General features: G+C 42.1%; 1 protein-coding gene across 1 annotated transcript in view; it reads left to right on the forward strand.

The window, feature by feature from the left end:
• The window catches only part of LOC126252660 (uncharacterized), a 101,506-nt gene that overhangs the window by 28,569 nt on the left and 51,423 nt on the right, over positions 1–21,514 (forward strand). The gene's annotated exons all lie outside the window — the stretch shown is intronic.

Raw genomic sequence — 21,514 nt, forward strand, 5'->3', positions numbered from 1 at the left:
ATTTAACGAAGGCTTTTGACTGTGTTGACCACAAAATATTACTGCAGAAGTTGGAACATTTTGGAGTAAGGGGAGTAGCTTACAATTGGTTCGCCTCCTACTTTAAGAACAGAAAGCAGAAGGTAATCCTCCGCAATATTGAGAGTGGTAATGATGTTCAGTCCCAATGGGACACTGTTAAATGGGGCGTTCCCCAAGGGTCGGTGCTGGGGCCACTGCTGTTTCTTATTTATATAAATGATATGCCTTCTAATATTACAGGTGATTCAAAAATATTTCTGTCTGCTGATGACACCACCTTGGTAGTGAAGGATCTTGTGTGTAATATTGAAACATTATCAAATAACGTAGTTCATGATATAAGTTCGTGGCTTGTGGAAAATAATTTGATGCTAAATCACAGTAAGACTCAGTTTTTACAGTTTCTAACTCACAATTCAACAAGAACTGATATTTTAATCAGACAGAATGGGCATGTTATAAGCGAGACGGAACAGTTCAAGTTCCTAGGCGTATGGATAGATAGTAAGCTGTTGTGGAAAGCCCATGTTCAGGATCTTGTTCAGAAACTAAATGCCGCTTTATTTACCATTAGAACAGTATCTGAAATAAGTGACATTTAAACACGAAAAGTAGTATACTTCGCATATTTTCATACGCTTATGTCATATGGTATTATTTTCTGGGGTAATTCTTCTGATTCAAAAAGGGTATTTTTGGCTCAAAAACGGGCTGTTCGAGCTATGTATGGTGTAAGTTCGAAAACCTCTTGTCGACCCCTATTCAATAGTCTGGAAATTTTGACATTGCCCTCACAGTATGTATTTTCTTTAATGTCGTTTGTTGTTAGCAATATTAGCTTATTCCCAAGAGTTAGCAGCTTTCACTCAGTTAATACTAGGCAGAAATCAAATCTGCATGTGGAATGCACTTCCTTGACTCTTGTGCAGAAAGGAGTGCAGTATTCTGCTGCATCCATTTTCAATAAGCTACCACAAGAACTCAAAAACCTTAGCAGTAGCCCAAACACTTTTAAGTCTAAACTGAAGAGTTTCCTCATGGCTCACTCCTTCTATTCTGTCGAGGAGCTCCTGGAAGAGCTAAAAAATTAAGCAAATTCCAGTGTTACATTCTTGATTTTCTTTATTTAAACTAACGACTTGTCGCCTGAATATGTTTCTTATATTTCTTTTCATCTGTTTCTACAATCGTGTTATAATTTCATGTATTGACTCGTTCCATGACCATGGAGACTTCTCCTAAATGTGGTCCCACGGAACAATAAATAAATAAAATAAAAAAATAAAATAAAGAAATTCCAGTTATCTTCTGATTTTCATGCATGACTGATCAACTGCATGTAAAAGATAGATATCTGAGATTTCTGAGAATGGGATATCTTTGGCTTATTATTAACATTTACGTGAACAATGCTACTGCTTCATTGAAATGACCCATCAAATATGATATGTGGTGAATGGCGTAGATCCTATTGCATCACTTTGACTACATCATATATCACCTTCATTAAGCTGTTGCAGTCCATGAAGGGTGTCAGACTTCATCGGTTCTGGTTATGTAATGTAAGTAAAAGGCTATGCTTTAATTAATAATAAATCAGTTAATATAGCCACATTATGGCTTAATTAATTGACGAATATTTATAGAGAAAGGTTTTAGTGATAGAAACTACTTTTGCATACATAATCTACGTCTACATACGTACTCTGATAGCCACTGTACGGTGCTTGGCAGGGGTTACCTTCTAGATGCTGTACAAAATACTGTGGCCAGTAGATGTGCAGTTGGCAGAGCATGTGGGGATAGAGTGGTGGTGGTGGGGGTTATGGGCAGGCGCTGTAGCGGAAATATCGAGCGCCGGAAGCGAAGTGCCGCTCTAAACTGAAACTCCCATTTTTTTGTAAATATTAACTGGAGCCCCTCCACGCCCATACCTGCATGCTGACCAAAACAGTCTATCACTTCTTCTTTGGCTAGCATCTGAAAAGAGTTCCACTGAAAATGCATCGATTTATATTTGCTTGGTGTGTTACCCATTTATAATTTCTTTTGCCTAAACACAGTGGAGTTTACAAAAAAGTCATCTCACTAACATGTTGCGCAGTCACATTTGTGAGACCATTCTGAAACAGTGGTTTATTAAGTTTATTAAGTGAGCAACTGAGGAAACACACACACACACACAAACACATTCTCACTCACGCAATCGCAAAAGTGTGAGTTGCTTTTGCGTGAGTGTGTGCCTGTGTGCAAGCGTATGTCTGTCTATTGTTGACGAAGGCGTTAACGGCTGAAAGCTGTAATTGAGAGAGTCTTTTCGTTGTGCCTGTCTGCGACTCAGCATCCCCGCTATATGGTGAGTAGCAACTTTCCTTCTCATAATATTGTTACATTCCGTCCTGGATTTTCCATTGTAAGAAAACTGTTTATTATTTCAAAAGTAATCGCCATAAATGTTAATACATATATCCCAGTGTGGGACAAGGCTGTAATGCCGTCATGGAAAAATGCGGTTGCCTATGGAAACATGATCGTATCCAGGCGTGAAAAGCAAATTGACGGCCACTAATCTCCTTCTTCAGGGCACCAACGATATGGAAATCGAATGGGCGAGCTCAAATGTTTCGATTATGCTGCAGAAGCCCTTACACATCCTCCACACAGTTCCGATCTCTCCCCATGCGATTTCCATATTTTTTGCAGCCCTGAAGAGAGAGATTCTCGGCCGTGGATTTGCTTCTGTTCTTGGATATTACCCACTCGTTGCTTATACGGTGCCTGAAGCATCCTGCGTTCTCGGGATGCTATACAACAATTCAAACATATAACATTAGTGGTCTTATTTCTATAAAGCAGCTTGACAAAACTTTGGAGTTACATTGGTTCTAGGCGCTTCAGTCCTGAACCGCTCTGCTGCTACGGTCGCGGGTTCGAATCCTGCCTCGGGCATGGATGTGTGTGATGTCCTTAGGTTAGTTAGGTTTAAGAAGTTCTAAGTCTAGGGGACTGATGACCTCAGATGTTAAGTCCGATAGTGCTTAGAGCCATTTGAACCATTTGAAGTTACGTTGGTGTCGAAAGTGAAATGCAAACAGCAATAGTCTTCGCTATAGTCAAAGTCCAAGTAATCAATTGATACGGATCACTACAATCTGTTTACAACCGTCCACTAATGTCCGTATACGGAGCCAATCTGAGAACTAATGTCTGGCGAGACTGGCAAGAGTTGCGCACATATTTACGCCTTGCAGATGTCGCTCCTAGCGCGGCGCGATTCTTTTGTCAGCGGGCTATTGGCTGATGTTTCCTCAACGCCTTCTCTGGTCTTCCGTTCTTCGTCTTGGTTCCGGCGCTTGTGGGTATGACAGAACATCTGTCTGCAAGGAAGTCTTGAATCCAGTCCCAAGTCTGGTCTGATGCTCGTTAAGCTCGTGTTTTTTTCACTAAACAGCACTATAGGCCGATGTGAAATGGCTTCCTGTTTTCTACAGCACTATGTATCGCATGGAGGAAAGAGCGAGCTGAGTTTCGCATGTCTCTGTTTGCGGAAACCGTGTTGATTTTTATGGAGGAGTTTTTCGTTCTCCAAAAACGTCGTAATACTTGAGCATAAAACATTTTCCATAATTCTACAATACATTGACGTCAACGGCCTATAATTACGTGGATTTATCCTACGACGCTTCTTGAAAACGGGAATGAACTGAGTCTTTCTCCAGTCGCTAGGCGCCCTTCGTTGCTCCAGCGAACAAAGATAAACAGTTCCTACAAGCGAAGCAAATTCTTTCGCGTAATCTTTGTAGAATCTTACAGGTATCTCATCTGACTCTGATCCTTTCCACTACTAAGTCACTGTAGCTGCTTTTCTATTCCGCAATCGGTTGTCTCAGTGTCTCCCATTTCGATGTCCGTAAAATGATTGAAAGGAGGGACCGTATTACGATCTTCCATCGTGAAACAATTTCGGAAGATCGAATTTAGTACTTCGGCTTCCTCTCTGTTATCTTCCGATTCGGTGCCAGTATGTTCACTGAGTGGCTGAACAGATGATTTCGGACCGTTTACCCATTTAACATAAGACCAAAATCTCTTGGGATTTTTAGTCAGGTCGGTTGACAAATTTTTTCTTTCAAAGTCGTTGAACACTTGTCCATTGCACTCCTTAAGAGCACTGTCGCTTCGCTCTGCTTTTGTCTCAGCTGCGTTTTGACCTCTCTTGAATTTGTCATGAAGCTCTCTTTCTGTACGCTGCAGTTTTCTAACACAGCTATTGAACCACAGAGGATCTTAGTAACTTGCTCGCAATATACGTGTCTAAGGCAAATTGGAGGACGCTTTTGATTTTTTTCTCAATTTGAGCTCCACATCTTTAGCACTAAATACACTCCTGGAAATTGAAATAAGAACACCGTGAATTCATTGTCCCAGGAAGGGGAAACTTTATTGACACATTCCTGGGGTCAGATACATCACATGATCACACTGACAGAACCACAGGCACATAGACACAGGCAACAGAGCATGCACAATGTCGGCACTAGTACAGTGTATATCCACCTTTCGCAGCAATGCAGGCTGCTATTCTCCCATGGAGACGATCGTAGAGATGCTGGATGTAGTCCTGTGGAACGGCTTGCCATGCCATTTCCACCTGGCGCCTCAGTTGGACCAGCGTTCGTGCTGGACGTGCAGACCGCGTGAGACGACGCTTCATCCAGTCCCAAACATGCTCAATGGGGGACAGATCCGGAGATCTTGCTGGCCAGGGTAGTTGACTTACACCTTCTAGAGCACGTTGGGTGGCACGGGATACATGCGGACGTGCATTGTCCTGTTGGAACAGCAAGCTCCCTTGCCGGTCTAGGAATGGTAGAACGATGGGTTCGATGACGGTTTGGATGTACCGTGCACTATTCAGTGTCCCCTCGACGATCACCAGTGGTGTACGGCCAGTGTAGGAGATCGCTCCCCACACCATGATGCCGGGTGTTGGCCCTGTGTGCCTCGGTCGTATGCAGTCCTGATTGTGGCGCTCACCTGCACGGCGCCAAACACGCATCCGACCATCATTGGCACCAAGACAGAAGCGACTCTCATCGCTGAAGACGACAAATCTCCATTCGTCCCTCCATTCACGCCTGTCGCGACACCACTGGAGGCGGGCTGCACGATGTTGGGGCGTGAGCGGAAGACGGCCTAACGGTGTGCGGGACCGTAGCCCAGCTTCATGGAGACGGTTGCGAATGGTCCTCGCCGATACCCCAGGAGCAACAGTGTCCCTAATTTGCTGGGAAGTGGCGGTGCGGTCCCCTACGGCACTGCGTAGGATCCTACGGTCTTGGCGTGCATCCGTGCGTCGCTGCGGTCCGGTCCCAGGTCGACGGGCACGTGCACCTTCCGCCGACCACTGGCGACAACATCGATGTACTGTGGAGACCTCACGCCCCACGTGTTGAGCAATTCGGCGGTACGTCCACCCGGCCTCCCGCATGCCCACTATACGCCCTCGCTCAAAGTCCGTCAACTGCACATACGGTTCACGTCCACGCTGTCGCGGCATGCTACCAGTGTTAAAGACTGCGATGGAGCTCCGTATGCCACGGTAAACTGGCTGACACTGACGGCGGCGGTGCACAAATGCTGCGCAGCTAGCGCCATTCGACGGCCAACACCGCGGTTCCTGGTGTGTCCGCTGTGCCGTGCGTGTGATCATTGCTTGTACAGCCCTCTCGCAGTGTCCGGAGCAAGTATGGTGGGTCTGACACACTGGTGTCAATGTGTTTTTTTTTTTCCATTTCCAGGAGTGTATTTGAGATTGGCTACTCAGATATTCTGCAGTTTGTATCCTGTCATTCTTGCTAAGCAAAAATATTTTCTCATCTTTCTTAACCTTTTTTGTAATACCTGTGGTCGCAGTTGCTATCACAGCTCTATGAACCCTGATACTGTCTACGTTAAGTACAGGTCTGTTAGTAGCTAGGAGATCTAAGGTATTTTTTCCTCGGGTCGAGAAAATTATTCACTCGAAGTAATTTTCGGACAAGGCATCACAATGACGTCACAAAAATCCCTGTCACTGGCACCAGTTTTGACGGCATGACTCTCCCAATCTATACCTAGCTAGCCGAAGTCACCTCCTATTACAATGACATGATCAGGAAAGTTATGAACGATATATTCTGCAACTTATCTCTGAAATGCTTTACCACTACAGCTCCTGACCCGGGCAGTCTATAACAGCATCTGATTCCCATTTCTGACCAACCTTTGATGCTTAACTTCGCCAAGATCAATTCACATTTTGAGTCTGTGACGGTGCAATAAATACGCTGCCATCATTGGGGGATAACCTATCCTTGGGATAAATATTCCACTCTGAACGTAGGATTCTGTTGCTATTGACTTCAACCACCTTTCTGTTCCTAACACTCTGTTACGTCTGCCCCAGACGGCCCCTGCTAGGCAGGCTACACTCAAGACACCCCTGTGTACCATATAACGCACACAAGCACTTGCAGGCGCAACCAAGAGGAAAACAATTCTTCAAAACAAACAGGACTTGCTAGAGACTAATGCGAACCTTTTTCTGCAAAGGTCGCCTCACAGATGCAGGGAAAGTTAGAGTACTTCGCCGGCCTCCGCTTTATAAAGCCAGCGCAGCAGCAGTACAGCCAGTTCCTCGCCGAGCTAGGACCAGCTCCGACGGATCTCACCGACGCTCTTGACGAATGGTCGTCTACAATTTATTCGTTTTTGTGTGTATATAGTGATTGTTCGAGAAGAGTAGTTCAGTTTCAATAAACGACATTATACTGAGTGTGCTACAATACTGAGTATTCTCCACGATCAGCGCATTATAGCTTTCAGTACGCAATACTAATTCTGGGACCTTTCCTTGGATGCTACTGCAATTTTCTAATATCATATTAATCTTTTCGATATCCACTCTGCGGGGACGAGCATTCTCTGAGAACATTGTGGCTGATGTATCTTCCGTTTTTGTAGGCAATTCGTGTCTGATCCCAAGAGGGTTCCTGTAACCTAAAAAATTCCCATGTGCGCGACACACGTATCCCGCTACCCTAGTAGCCCCTTCCTGCACGTAGTTTACGCCTGACCTATTAGGTGAGATCGAGAAATTCGCATCCGCAGAATCGTCTGAGCTTCTCGTTTAGACCCACTCCGCTCCACACCAGAGGATCATAATCGGGTTCGATGCTATAAATAATGAGCTTAGCCTGCACCCTATACGCAGTGCTAGCTGCTTTCACTAAATCAGCCTTCCGCCGAAGGGAATCGCGGACAGCCTTAGAATTCAAGTGTTAGGTGTCATTCGTGCCGACAGGTGCCACTATTTGCAGCCATTTGCACCCATTGCACTCCATAGCCACTGGTAGAGTCTCCTTCACGGCTCAGACGAGACCCCCCACAAACATACCGAGAGCACACTGGCTTTCTTTCCTGCCCTGCGTGCTAGTCCCCTAAGGGGCTCCATTACCCGCCTAACATTGGAGCTCACAACAAACGGTATGCTCACCCTTTGCACTTGTCCGGGCTGGCCAGTAAAATCGGCTGCTGGGTCAACGAGAGAAGCACCCCGTCCTCGCTCGGAAGTGTTATCAACACTGGGTAGCACCTCTCACCTATGGCTAAGGTGTAAGGGGCTAACCGGTCGGCCCGTTCCATTTTGCGCCTTCCGCCCAGCGACATGCGAGCCCACCATTCTTCTTGACTGAGGACGGACTGGTCAGGTGTCGCGTAATGGAAGACGCAGCTACAACCAGGTCATCAAGGGTTTCCAACCAGCTTTGAGCTAGCTCACTGAACACAACTGGACAGCACATAGGCAAACAAGGAATTGAGTCTACGAACTGGCTGCTCTAGAACGCTTAAACTGTGATGCTGCAAATCCACATCACTAAAACTACGATGCACACAAAAATGTTTTAGACGGTACCAAAGGCGATGCTAATAACCGCTGTTACAAAATGAAACGTGCAAGCTACTACATAAATACCAGCTCACTGAACACACGTGGACAACCCACAGGCAGACAGAGAACACAATGTGAACATTTATTTACTTAATATCACTGAATGATTCCTACTTAAAAATAAAGTTCTCTCATTGGCCTTTTGAATATGGTACCCCAGTGGAGACCACCATAGATACTGCCGAACATCAAATATCAGTATAAATATTAACAAATGAAAGCTCATTGTAGCTAGGAAATCCATCGACTTCATCGAAATCTGCACGTTCAATTGATTTCACCAAAAAACAAAAACATAGGAAATGCCATCCTTGGGCAGAAGTACATCGACTTACGCATGCCCGCATCTCGTGGCCGTGCGGTAGCGTTCTCGCTTCCCACGCCCGGGTTCCCGGGTTTGATTCCCGGCGGGGTCAGGGATTTTCTCTGCCTCGTGATGGCTGGGTGTTGTGTGCTGTCCTTAGGTTAGTTAGGTTTAAGTAGTTCTAAGTTCTGGGGGACTGATGACCATAGATGTTAAGTCCCATAGTGCTCAGAGCCATTTGAACCATTTGACTTACGCACGCATGGTCTTAGCCACTCTTCTATCAAGCAGTTGGGAAACCATTGTCGGTATGAAAAGCGAGAACAAATGTAGTCGTTCACCACTTAGTGTAGTTGACAGCTGCGACCTGCACTAGCTGTCTGCTTCGCTCGCCACAACTGCAGGTGGACGTACTGGGATGCCGATTAGTGGAAAACGTGACACGGATGACTCCTTCCACTCACCATAACCTCCATTGTCTCGCTGTCTGTGTGTGAAGGAGGTATATACAGCCTCCTAGGACCTTTCCTTTGTCGCCTTTTCTATTCTGTATCTTTAAAGGTTTAACAGTTCGTCCAGAGTCGGGTCCTAGCGGAAACAATATTTTGCAGTCCCAAACAATATTTCACTGGATGGAGAAACAGATAGTACTGTTGCAGCGAGGCTGCCTCGTCCTTCTGAACGTTCATAGCATCTGATTATGACTATTAGATTAGAGAATAATAAAGCGCACGCACATATAATTTTGGTAACATGTTAGCCATCTTGGCATATCGGCAAGTCTGACGTTTCCTCGTTTATTGACCAAATCAACGCATAAAAACTTAAGTCTGTTTCTTTAAATTAATTAGCTGACATCTAACAATTCAGAAATTTTCAAATAGTGAACCTCGAGATGGTTCACTGAGGCAACGATACTAGTAGCGATATAATAAACGACATCGTAAGGACGGTTGTAGGTGTCCCATTTTATTACGTATTGACTTTCAGTTGTGGGCTACTCAGTCGAAAACAAAGTTTTCGATTATCGTGCAGATTTATATCCCTGCACTTGTGGCGTTTACCAGATATGTTTCTGTACTTCTCTAAAACCATATCAGACCTGGCTAAGAATGTCACAAGATTCACTCGACTCAAATTCGTCTAACTTACTTCAGTAATATTCCACACATCTACAGGGTGTTACAAAAAGGTACGGCCAAACTTTCAGGAAACATTCCTCACACACGAAGAAAGAAAATATGTTATGTGGACATGTGTCCGGAAACGCTTACTTTCCATGTTAGAGCTCATTTTATTACTTCTCTTCAAATCATATTAATCATGGAATGGAAACACACAGCAACTGAACGTACCAGCGTGACTTCAAACACTTTGTTACAGGAAATGTTCAAAATGTCCTCCGTTAGCGAGGATACATGCATCCATCCTCCGTCGCATGGAATCCCTGATGCGCTGATGCAGCCCTGGAGAATGGCGTATTGTATCACAGCCGTCCACAATACGAGCACGAAGAGTCTCTACATTTGGTACCGGGGTTGCGTAGACAAGAGCTTTCAAATGCCCCCATAAATGAAAGTCCAGAGGGTTGAGGTCAGGAGAGCGTGGAGGCCATGGAATTGTTCCACCTCTACCAATCCATCAGTCACCGAATCTGTTGTTGAGAAGCGTACGAACACTTTGAATGATATGTGCAGGAGCTCCATCGTGCATGAACCACATGTTGCACATGTTGTGCCGTACTTGTAAAGGCACATGTTCTAGCAGCACAGCCAGAGTATCCCGTATGAAATCATGATAACGTGCTCCATTGAGCGTAGGTGGAAGAAACTAAAATGAGCTCTAACATGGAAATTAAGCGTTTTCGGACACATGTCCAAATAACATCTTTTCTTTATTTGTGTGTGAGGAATATTTCCTGAAAGTTTGGCCGTACCTTTTTGTAACACCCTGTGTAGTTTAAAGGATTAACCCTAGTAGCCATTACACATTCGCTCTCTGTAAAACGAAAAACTGTTCAGGGAGCAAACCCTAAGATTCTGCACTACAGGTATCGTATAAAGTACACATTACAGCCATTCAGTGCTTACAATTAATTAACACAAACAAATCCGCTCAGACCCAGTTCATGTCTTCAATCTCTTTAACTGCATACACACCCCAACTGGGAATACCAACATAATGAACTCCAGTACTCTAGGTTTCATATCAGCATCCAAAAAATTTAGTCAGAATTCATGAATAAGCGAAAAACACTACTATTGATAATTTCCCCGAGTATTTCTAGATCCAAGCACACGAAGCCGATGATGCAGGTAATGACAGAATAGGACGCGCATTTCTTTGCCCGCACGCTGACTGGGATTTTATTTCCCTGTTAGGCTTCTAGTTTTACTGCGAAATTTACTCCCCCAGCATACATTTTTTTCGATCATAACAGAATGCAAATATCCATCAGGAAATATAACCAGTACAAAATGGAGCTAGTTATTAGTTACATGAAAACTTCATTCTTTTAGTCCTACTCATGCAACTACTCTTAAAAACAAGGTTTTTCTTTGCATACTGCCAGTTTTTAAATAGAAATTCTTACATGGAATACAAGGAGTTTTCCACGAGAAATGATTTTAGGTTAGACTCAGAATTTGATTTACTACCTGTCAGACATTTTATGTTATTGGGAAAATGATCAAAGACTTTTGTAGCTGCATACTGAACTCCTTTTTGAGCCAGTGGCCGGCCGCGGTGGTCTCGCGGTTCTAGGCGCGCAGTCCGGAACCGTGAGGCTGCTACGGTCGCAGGTTCGAATCCTGCCTCGGGCATGGATGTGTGTGATGTCCTTAGGATAGTTAGGTTTAAGTAGTTATAAGTTCTAGGGGACTAATGACCTGAGAAGTTGAGTCCCATAGTGCTCGGAGCCATTTGAACCATTTTTTTTTTTGACCCAGTGACCGCTTTAATAATGGGAAATAAGTGCAGATATAGACTTCATTGTTCTACTCAAATTGTGAAGGAATGTCTACATATGACGAATTTCGTTAACTAATATAGGTATTGCCTAGTTCTTTGAAGACACCCGTGACATTAACTCTAGCAGCAATTATACATACGGTCTCTGTAAAACGGTAAGGTGTTCAGGGAGCAAACTCTAAGATTCTGCACTACATGTATGGTGTAAGTAACACATTTACGGCGATTCAATGCTTACAATTAATAAATACAACCAAATCCGCTCAGAACCAGTTCATGTCTTCAATCTCTTCAATTGCTGTGCATACACATCCTAACTGGGTTTGCACATCCGTGGGTGAACACCACATATGATACATATTGCTCGGTTTAGTGTAATCAGCTGGTTGTTTCTACGTAATTAGTTATCCTAGGAAACTATTCCATAACATATCATAGAAAGTAAATGAGCAAAATGTGTTTGTTTCCAAAAATAGCAATTACATGGAGAACTAAAGTTGCTGAGCTTGATTTTTGGAGAAGCTCAGTAATATACTTCTTTCAATTCAAGTTTCCGTCAATACGTACACCCAAAAATTTGAAGCATCCTATGATGTTTACTGACTCCTGCTCATGTGCTACAACGATTGTTGGTATAATTATTTGTTATGAATATTGTGTGTGTGTGTTTTTCTTGTTTTCAAAAGTTTAGGCACGTCAATTTTCTGAGAACTACTCAAGAATTCTTTGGAAAATATCATATACAATACATTTTTCGTTTTCTGTAATGGGTTTTATTATAGCACTAGCTCTCTGTAATGGGTTATATTATAGCACTAGCAATTCTGCTTGTTAAATGTTAAGTGGGAAGTCATTCACATATATAAGGAATGGTAGTACACCCAAAATTGAACCCTGTGGAATTTCCTGTGTGATTTCTCCCCAGTAAATATATAGTTTTCTCCCGTTCCAACGTTGTTTGAATTATTCAACACAACGTTTTTTCATTCTGTTTGTTAAGTATGCTTCATACCAGCTGTATATAAAGCCCTCAGTTCCACAAAACTACAGTTTTTCTAGAGGGTAATATGATCTACACAGTCAAACCCCTTGGAAAGGTCACAAAAACCACCAGCTGCTGATATTTATTTTTTACAGCTTGTTCTGTTTGATGACGGAATGTATAATTAACATTCTCAGTAGAGCAACCCTCTATAATCCAAACTGTGACATATCAAATAATTTTTTTCTGCTTAAGTGTGAGACTACTCTCGAGTACATTACTTTTTCGAATATTTTGGAAAACGATGTCTGTAAGGAAATTGACAGTTGTTTAAGTCTGTCTTATCATCTCCCTTATGCAGAGGTTTAACGAATGCACATTTTTTTTTAAAAAAAATCATGTACCAGTTATGCATTGCTTTACTAAAGACATTGCTAATGAAGTCGGCACAGTTTTTCAGAATTTTCTTTTAAATTCCATCAAGACTAAGTAAGCATTTGTTTTTTAGAATTTGTGTGACCATATTAATTTCAGTGAACGATTTGGTGTATTTCTAGCTGCTTAAAATTTTGTAGAATGACATACTTAAGGGATTCTCTTGCTTCTTTAGGTGTACAGTTTTATCCTAGTTTTTGCTGCTACATTTAGAAACATTTCTTAAAAGTGCTCATAACTTGTGAATTATGTCACAGCACAGTCATTTAGCTTAATTTTTATGGTGGCTTGTACACTGACTGTTTTTCCAGTGTTCCATGTGACAATATCCCAAATAGTTTTCAACTTATTATCTGGATTATTAATTTCTGTCAGTATGGATTTTCTGAATAACTTTTTAGAAAAGTAACTTACAAACACGGAAAACAAATCTACTGTGGAATAAAATGAATTTGACATTATCATTTCATTCCATATACCTCTATCCTCATCCCAAACCTACTCTTTTAACCTACTTCGAAAACATTCCATTGTGTTCTCATTGACGAAGCTCACTGCTATGTGTGAACCTGTCTTACGACTGTAAGGTGCTACATTTTTGTTTATTTCCATTACTTTCCGTCGTGATCTGATAGTCCATTAGTAACTGGGTACACATTAATTATTTCAGACTGAGCACTGTCTATAAAAATGTTATCAGTCAGTGTCCTACTATAGTACTGGATACGAACTGGAAAGTGGGCTACTGAAACACAAAAATATTTATTCTAATTCGTTTTTTCTTGTCCGTATATTTTAAGAAATCTATCTATCCCCACAAACTACTAACAGTTTCTTCTTGTCTGACAAGAACTATCTGACTGACTTCTCATAAATGACTGGAAGTTTCCTAGAAAGGATCTGTCGACTGATACAATTATCAGTAAAGTATTCTGTAATAAAAAACCACAAGCAGATGCGTCTATGCTCTGATCAACAAAAAAGCTATTTGTTTCAATACTTTTGACTTTATGTCCAACTTGTATACATCTTGTAACACTTTCTCTTTCAATGTTAACTCTACATGAAAAGGATGCTAGTGTAACTCTACACGAAAAGGATGCTAGTCTATGAACCGTGATATTTAACTTTAATCATGACAGATGTAACGAAAGCTTCAATGGGGAAAAAAACCTGATGATAGAAAAATAAAATTAAAAACTCGTATAATGAAATATCCGATGAATTGGCGAGGTGGCCACTCAAGATGGCGCATTAGAAATATTAGAACATCAGCATCAGCTAGAACGACCATACAATAGTTTGGAGAGGGGGAGGGGACAAACAAGGGTGGAATGGAGTATTTTTAATATTTCTGTAGACTAATGGTGACTTGTAAGCAGACATAAAAAGTTCCAGTTCCGACATTGTTAAAACCCTGCGTAATACCGATTTCACAATCATTGTCTGAAAAAAAAACACCTCACTACAATATATTTTTTCCTTTCTCTAAGAGCTAGGGGGAGCACGTGCCCCACCCCCTTGCTCCCAGGTTACCAACTCTCGAAGCCCCCTCCCCCTTTTTTCCCTGGATACAGCCACTATTGAACATCAACCCCAAAGGCTGTTGCCCAGTTGCATAGTTTTTTTGCTGATTGAAGAAGTGTAATTTTATGTGCCGTTGTGAGTAATGGCCTTTTGAAAAGTATCTAGCTCCATAGGTCCACCGCACGCCGTTGTTCTTGTGGTCTCCAGTCCAAAGACTGGTTTGATGCAGCTCTCCATGCTACCCTAACCTGTGCAGGACTCATAATCTCTGAACGATTAGTACAACTTACATCCTCCTCAATATACTTACTGTATTCATCTGTTGGTCTCCCTCTAGAATTTTTACCTCTCACAATTTCCTCTAGCACTAAATTGATGTTTCCTTGATGTCTCAGAATGTGTTCTATCAATTGATCCCTTCTTGTAGTCACATTGTACCACAAATTTCTTTTCTCCTATTCAATTCAGTTCTTTCTCTTTAGCTACGTGATCTACCCATCTAATCTTCAGCATTCTTCTATAACACCACATTTCAAAAATTTCTATTTTCGTTTTATCTAAACTGTTCGTCGTCCACGTTTCACTTCCATACATGGATACCTTCAGAAAAAACTTCCTATCACTTAAATCTATATTTCTCTCGAACAGAAATGCTTTTCTTTCCATAGCCACTCAATATTTTATATAATCTCTACTTCGGCCACCATCAGTTATGTTGCTATCCACATAACAAAACATATCTATTACTTTAAGTGTCTCGTTTCCTAATCTAATTCCATCAGCATCACCTCAGCAAACTTCAAAGTTTTTTTTAAAAAAAGCATATTTGTGCTATCAGCTGCACAGTTACCTGTTTATTTCTACCGGTTTCGATTATTACAACCATCTCCACAGGATAAAAACAGTGTACCTTACATGAATGGATCAAATATACATTTTCGTTATGTATGAGGCAACCAAATGTAGAACGTATATGGCTGTCATAATATTCTGTTGTAACACAGTCCATATAAACGCCCTGCGCCTGGCTACAATTATAGTAGTGCACACTTTGTGGTAACTCCACACTTAAGTGATTGAATAACTTCAGGGGTACACTACAACTCTCACTCCCTTCTCAACCAATGCTTCCCTTTCATGCCCCTCTGCTCTGATAACTGCCGTCTGGTTTCGGTATACGCTGTAAATAGACTTTTGCTCCCTGTATTTTACCCCTGCTACCTTCAGAATTTCAAAGACAGTATTCCAGTGCACATTGCCAAAAGCTTTTTGTAAGTCTAAAAATGCTATAAACGTAGGTTTTTCTGTCCGCAACGTATCTTACACCTTTCGCAGTTTTCACTCGGTGACTGGCTGAGATGGCCCTGTGTTCGCTATCAGCAGGAATTACAGTCCGGCTTGAAGCCTATTGATGCTGACAACGCATGAAACTTGTCTCCAATCCCTTCACCCAGGATCCTTTTACGATCTCCATTCTTATACCGTGATGTGTGCGTATGATACACCACTTCTTGGAGAGTTCGCGTTGATACGCCAATAAATCAGGCAACTGCAGTCCCATTGCGGTCATGAGCACGTCCATAGGCGACAATCGCCTTTCTGTCGGTCTGTCACGTCCCCACGTCCACCTCTAGCTGCGCTGACAGACTAGCAATGCATACACACCACCTCACTGCCATAACTTAGGTCGGAGGTGAAGGGAGACCTGATGGCCACGAACCAGTTCTACACTATCAACAGTGTTGCAAAGCAACCAGCGTACTCTTTCAAGGGGATAAATAATGAGCCACGTTGATTATTTCAACATTCGCAGTGATCATACACAGAGGCGACAAAAGTCATGGAATTCCTCCTAATAACGTGTCGGACTTCTTTTTATCCGGCGTGGTGTAGCATACCGACGTGGCAAGGACTCAACAAGTCATTGGAAGTCCCATGCAGAAATACTGAACCATGCTGCCTCTACAGCCCTCCATAATTGCGAAAGTGTTACTGGTGCAGGATGTTTTGCACTAACTGACCTCTCGCTTATGTCTCATAAAAGTTTGGTTTCACGTCGGGCGATCTGGCTGGCCAAATTATTCGATATAATTGTTCAAAATGTTCTTCAAACGAATCGTAAACAATTGTAGCCCGGTGACTTGGTGCATCGTTATGGGAACATCAAGTCCGTGAATGGCTGCAAATAGTCGCAATGTAGTCGAACATAATCACTTCCAGTCAATGATCGGTTCAGCTGGACCAGAGCATGGTTTAAATGGCTCTGAGTACTATGAGACTTAACATCTGACGTCATCAGTCCCGTAGAACAGAACTACTTAACCCTAACTAACCTAAGGACATCACACGCATCCATGCCCGAGGCAGGATTCGAACCTGCGACCGTAGCGGTCGCGTGGTTCCAGACTGAAGAGCCTAGAACCTCTCGGCCACATCGGCCGGCGGACTAGAGAACGCAATCAATTCTACGTAAACACAACCCAGACCATTATGAAACCACAACCATCTTGCTCAGTGCCTTATTCACAACATGGGTCCATGACTTCGTGGGGTCTGCGCCGCATTCAATCCCTACCATCAGCTCTTACCAATTGAAATCGGGACTCGTCTGACCAGGCCACTGCCACGAGCCCAGGTGAGTCGCTATAGGCGATGTGCTGTTAGCAAACGCTCTCACGTCGGTCGTGTGCTGCCACAGCCCATCTATGCCGAATTTCGCCAGACTGTCCTAATGGATACATTCGTTGTACCTCCCACACTGGTTTCTGCGATTATTTAACGGAGAGTTGCTTTTCGGTTAGCACTAACAACTCTACGCAAACGCCGTTGCTCTCGGTCGTTAAGTGAAAGCCGTTGGCCACTGCATTGTCGTTAGCGAGAGGCAATGCCTGAAGCTCCGTACTTTCGGCAAACTCTTGACACTGTGAAACTCGAAATATTGAATTCCCTAACGATTTCATAATGGAATGTCCCATGCATCTAGCTCCAACTAAGAGGGTAAGTCAATTATTATCCGCTATTTAGATATATTTTTGTTTATTTTGGTACTACTTTCGTTGTACGTTGACGACGCATGCTTTGTTTATTTGTTGTTATATCTTTGCAATTTTCAAGCTGCTAGGTTAGTTTCGTTATCGCTGCTCTGCTCTTAATCATGGCTGCTCCGCTCTCTATTTGCACCAAAGAAGAGCAACGTTCAGTGATCCGTTTTTTTCTGTGGTCGGAAGGCGTATCAGGGGCTGAAATTCATCGAAGACTTTCGGTACAGTACGGGAACAGTGTTTTGCCACAACGGAGTGTCTACGAATGGATTGAAAAATTCCGAAATAGTGGCACAAGTATTATGCACGATGAAGGATCCGGACGACCGTTTACGGCCACAAATGAAGAAACCATTGAGCGTTCACGTGAAATGATTCTCTTAGACAGACGATTAGCTATTGACGAAGTGGCACAGTGTCTGCAAATTAGTCACGGTTCTGCCTACGAAATCATCCACTACAGACTTGGGTTTCATAAAGTTTGTGCAAGATGGGTCCCAAAACAAATCACACAGTTGCATAAAGAAACGCGCTTGGACATCTGGAATAAAGATTTGGACCGTTATGGTGACGAAGGGGACAACTTCTTAGTTAGGGTCATTACTGGTGACGAAACTTGGATCTATCATTGCGAACCGGAGAGTAAACGGCAGAGTATGGAATGGAAACATCCAAATTCCGTGTGCTTCCGCAGTCCTGATGCTTAATGTATTCGAGCGCAATTACTTATGGCGAGGCAATTACTGCAGCTGTTCAGTTGACTGATATATTATGTGTTTAGTAAAATCTGGAAGCGTCGTCTCTGTTATGAGGTAAACACATGGTGAATACCTCTGTTGTGATTTGGTCGATTACCGCCAGTTGATTGATTTCCTGACTGTATATTGTCACTTTGTCGCTCTGTGGCTGTATTGTAATCAGACAACTAATTTATATTGCCATCTTGACGTGAAATGTATTCGTGGATAATTTTAGTTATTTAAATGACTTGTTTATTATCAGTTTTACAATGTGGCCTCGTATGTTCTTGAAATAGAACGATGTTGAGTTCCAATAAAATATTAATATATGAGAACATAAATCTAGTACTCGTTTTATCTACAGATTATTTGGAAGATTTCAAAGCTTTTCTTTGATCGATTAATGAATCTACGAAGGTTGGAACTTTATTAGTGGCAACTATTTATTTATACAAAATAGATAAGTGTTTCAAAGTTTTCCTGACCTTCAAAGTAGTCACCAGCATTGTGTATAACCCGTTGTAGCGATGTGGAAGTCGCAGGATACTCTTAGCAGTGCCAGTTGTGTTGACAGTTCGAGCGGCGCCGTCTATTGCCGGACGAATTTGTAGCAACTCTGAAGTGAATGCCGTGAATACTGTTCATTATTGGAGCACAACCTACGACCAGCTTAAAGTCAGAAGTTATGACACTTTCTGCGGGACCGAAGCATCACAAAATCATGTTGTAGACACGTGAAGCAGCTACGCCCTGCATACGGAAACTGTTTCAAAATTTCAAAAATGTTTTCAAAACTACAGGGAAATGAAAATTTTTCTTTTCACACTGCAAACACAGTTCATTTTTCTTTAAGTTTCTAATCGAAAATTGGGAAAATGAATACCAGGACAATGCCGGGTTTATCAGATAGTTCCACAATAAATCGTCGTTGATCCATATATCCAGACATTTCGTCACTGTGTGCCAAAGACCGCCAATTGGGTAATCAATTGTTGCCATGTTGTGCTTAAGTACTGAAGCTCATCTACGAGTCCTGCAAAAAGTTTCGCTCCTGTGTAGGACTGTGCATTTCGTTACATTTTTTCTAGCTTTACAACTTCCTCTGCAGTCTCCTGCGATCCCGCCGTGTCATTTACATACAGTGGCCAAGCGGTTCTAGGCGCTACAGTCTGGAACCGTGCGACCGCTACGGTCGCAGGTTCGAATCCTGCATCGGGCATGGATGTGTGTGATGTCCTTAGGTTAGTTAGGTTTAAGTAGTTCGAAGTTCTAGGGGACTGATGGCCACAGATGTTAAGTCCCGTAGTGCTCAGAGCCATTGGAACCATTTACATACAGTGATTAGTAACATGTCTACGACATTTCCTATCGGCAAATCTTTAGTTGCTTTCTCACTCGATGATTTTTCGCTTTTGAGAGCAAAGTACTGAGCTATATTTGCTAGAGAACTTTCTGTCCAGAAAAAAAATGTTCCGGTCTTCAGTAAGGCTTCATAATTTGTCTTCTGGACGTCAAGGAACATGTCTATAGATGTGACACACGTGTTTATTGTGTTCTTGATCTCATGGAAAAACAACGCCTGTGATATTCACACGACTGTGGTTTTGAGTAATTCATGTTGACTCTGACAGTGAAATACTTCAAAAAGACATAACACACAAGGTAATGGAATGAAAATGTTTGATATGGCTGTAAGCGTATCATATAATATAATTATTATTCAATTAATTTAACACAGAGATTAAACTTACATATTTCTCACAAAACAACAGAAAAACGAGTGAGTGAGCTAGCAGGCTCCAGAGACAAGAAGCGTGCTTCTTCTCCCTTTTCTCGCCGCGTGTTGTATATGCTTCCTTTTACCAAATTCACAGTAATTAAACACTACTGTGATTTCATAAGAATGTTTAGACTAACATGTTTTCTCCGTTAATATGTAAGTTTCAAGGAAGTATACCTAAGATGCACCTTTCTTCTAGTGCAAGACAATTTTCACCTATTTTGAAAGTTATACTTCAGTGTTCTATTATCAGACTAAGTGATTACTCGTCGTTTTACAGTCTTTGTTGATATTCTGCATGTTGTTGGCAAAGAGAACCAGTCAGCACGTACATAATGTGCTGACTCATTCTGGTACACGCATCATCGCACCTTATATATAATTCTGGGTGTTCAGTTTATGTTCTGTTGACTCGTTCCACATCACAAACTTCATCGTCCCCGTTGAAAATATTTTCATCTGGGACATTATTATCGTATTAAGCGCATTTATTTACATTTTCCAGGCGAAAACAGCCTATAGCTACGCGCAACTTTCCTATGACATGTCTTGATAACATTTATTTACTTTATTTATTTATTTCATTAACAGTAGAGATTAGCCCACCGCCTTGAAACGTAAGGTGGCTCGGATGCTTCCGAATCTAATAGCAAAGGCTTCTCAATGTTACAGTCTTGTTGATATACAGTTGTTAATACTTTTTTTAAATAATTTAAAGAACATAATATATAAAGATGTCTCTGAGGTTACAGCGAAATGAATGCTTAGCGATTGTTACAATGATTCTATAAAATCTGTTACTACCTAGTTGATGAGAAAATAATTTATACAATGGAAATGTCAAACAAAAATTAAAAAAAAGGAAATGTAGCACAATGAGCGTGGTTGAGAATAATTTGTAATATATAGAGTGAAGTGATATGCTGTATTTGGATGAGTAATACAGTCTAAGTAGGATGTTGGTTAGTAACGGCCTATTTCTATTTCAGATGAGAAGGTCTCGGTACAACCTCGAGCTATTCTCATCTCAAATGGTTTGCGCTGATGTATGTTTACACAGATTATACAGATTAAATGATGATTGAGCACGGTGGTGTCCAGTACTCCTTCCCATTCGCTTGGAACGATTTGTTTCTCAAGTGATCTACGATAAGATGCTCTTCCGAATGCGAAAATATTTTGTTGAGCCCAACCTACATAGGCAGGAATGATCATCAAAATAAAATAAGAGAAATCAGATCTCGAACAGAAAGGTTTAAATATTCGTTTCTCCCGCGCGCTGTTCGGGAGTGGAATGGTGGAGAGATAGTATGATTGTGGTTCGATGAACCCTCTGCCAAGCACTTAAATGTGAATTGCAGACTAATCATGTAAATGTAGATGTAGATAAAGTTATTTTGCACAATTAATAAGGAATCGAGCAAGAGATTCGGGAGGACGACGGTTCAATCCCGTCTCCGGCCATCCTGATTTAGGTTTTCCGTGATTTCCCTAAATCGCTTCAGGCGAATGCCAGGATGGTTCCTGTGAAAGGGCACGGCCGATTTCCTTCCCCATCCTTTCCTCACCCGAGCTTGCGCTCCGTCTCTAATGACCTCGTTGTCGACGGGACGTTAAACACTAATCTCCTCCTCCTCCTCGAGCAAGAGGAAAGACTGCAGTAACAGTGAGTAACTTTAATGTCCATACAGAATGAGTTAGTGTCTGTCTTCAAAGAATGA

Source organism: Schistocerca nitens, chromosome 4 (assembly GCF_023898315.1).
Source record: "Schistocerca nitens isolate TAMUIC-IGC-003100 chromosome 4, iqSchNite1.1, whole genome shotgun sequence".
NCBI classification, from domain to species: Eukaryota; Metazoa; Arthropoda; class Insecta; order Orthoptera; family Acrididae; genus Schistocerca; species Schistocerca nitens.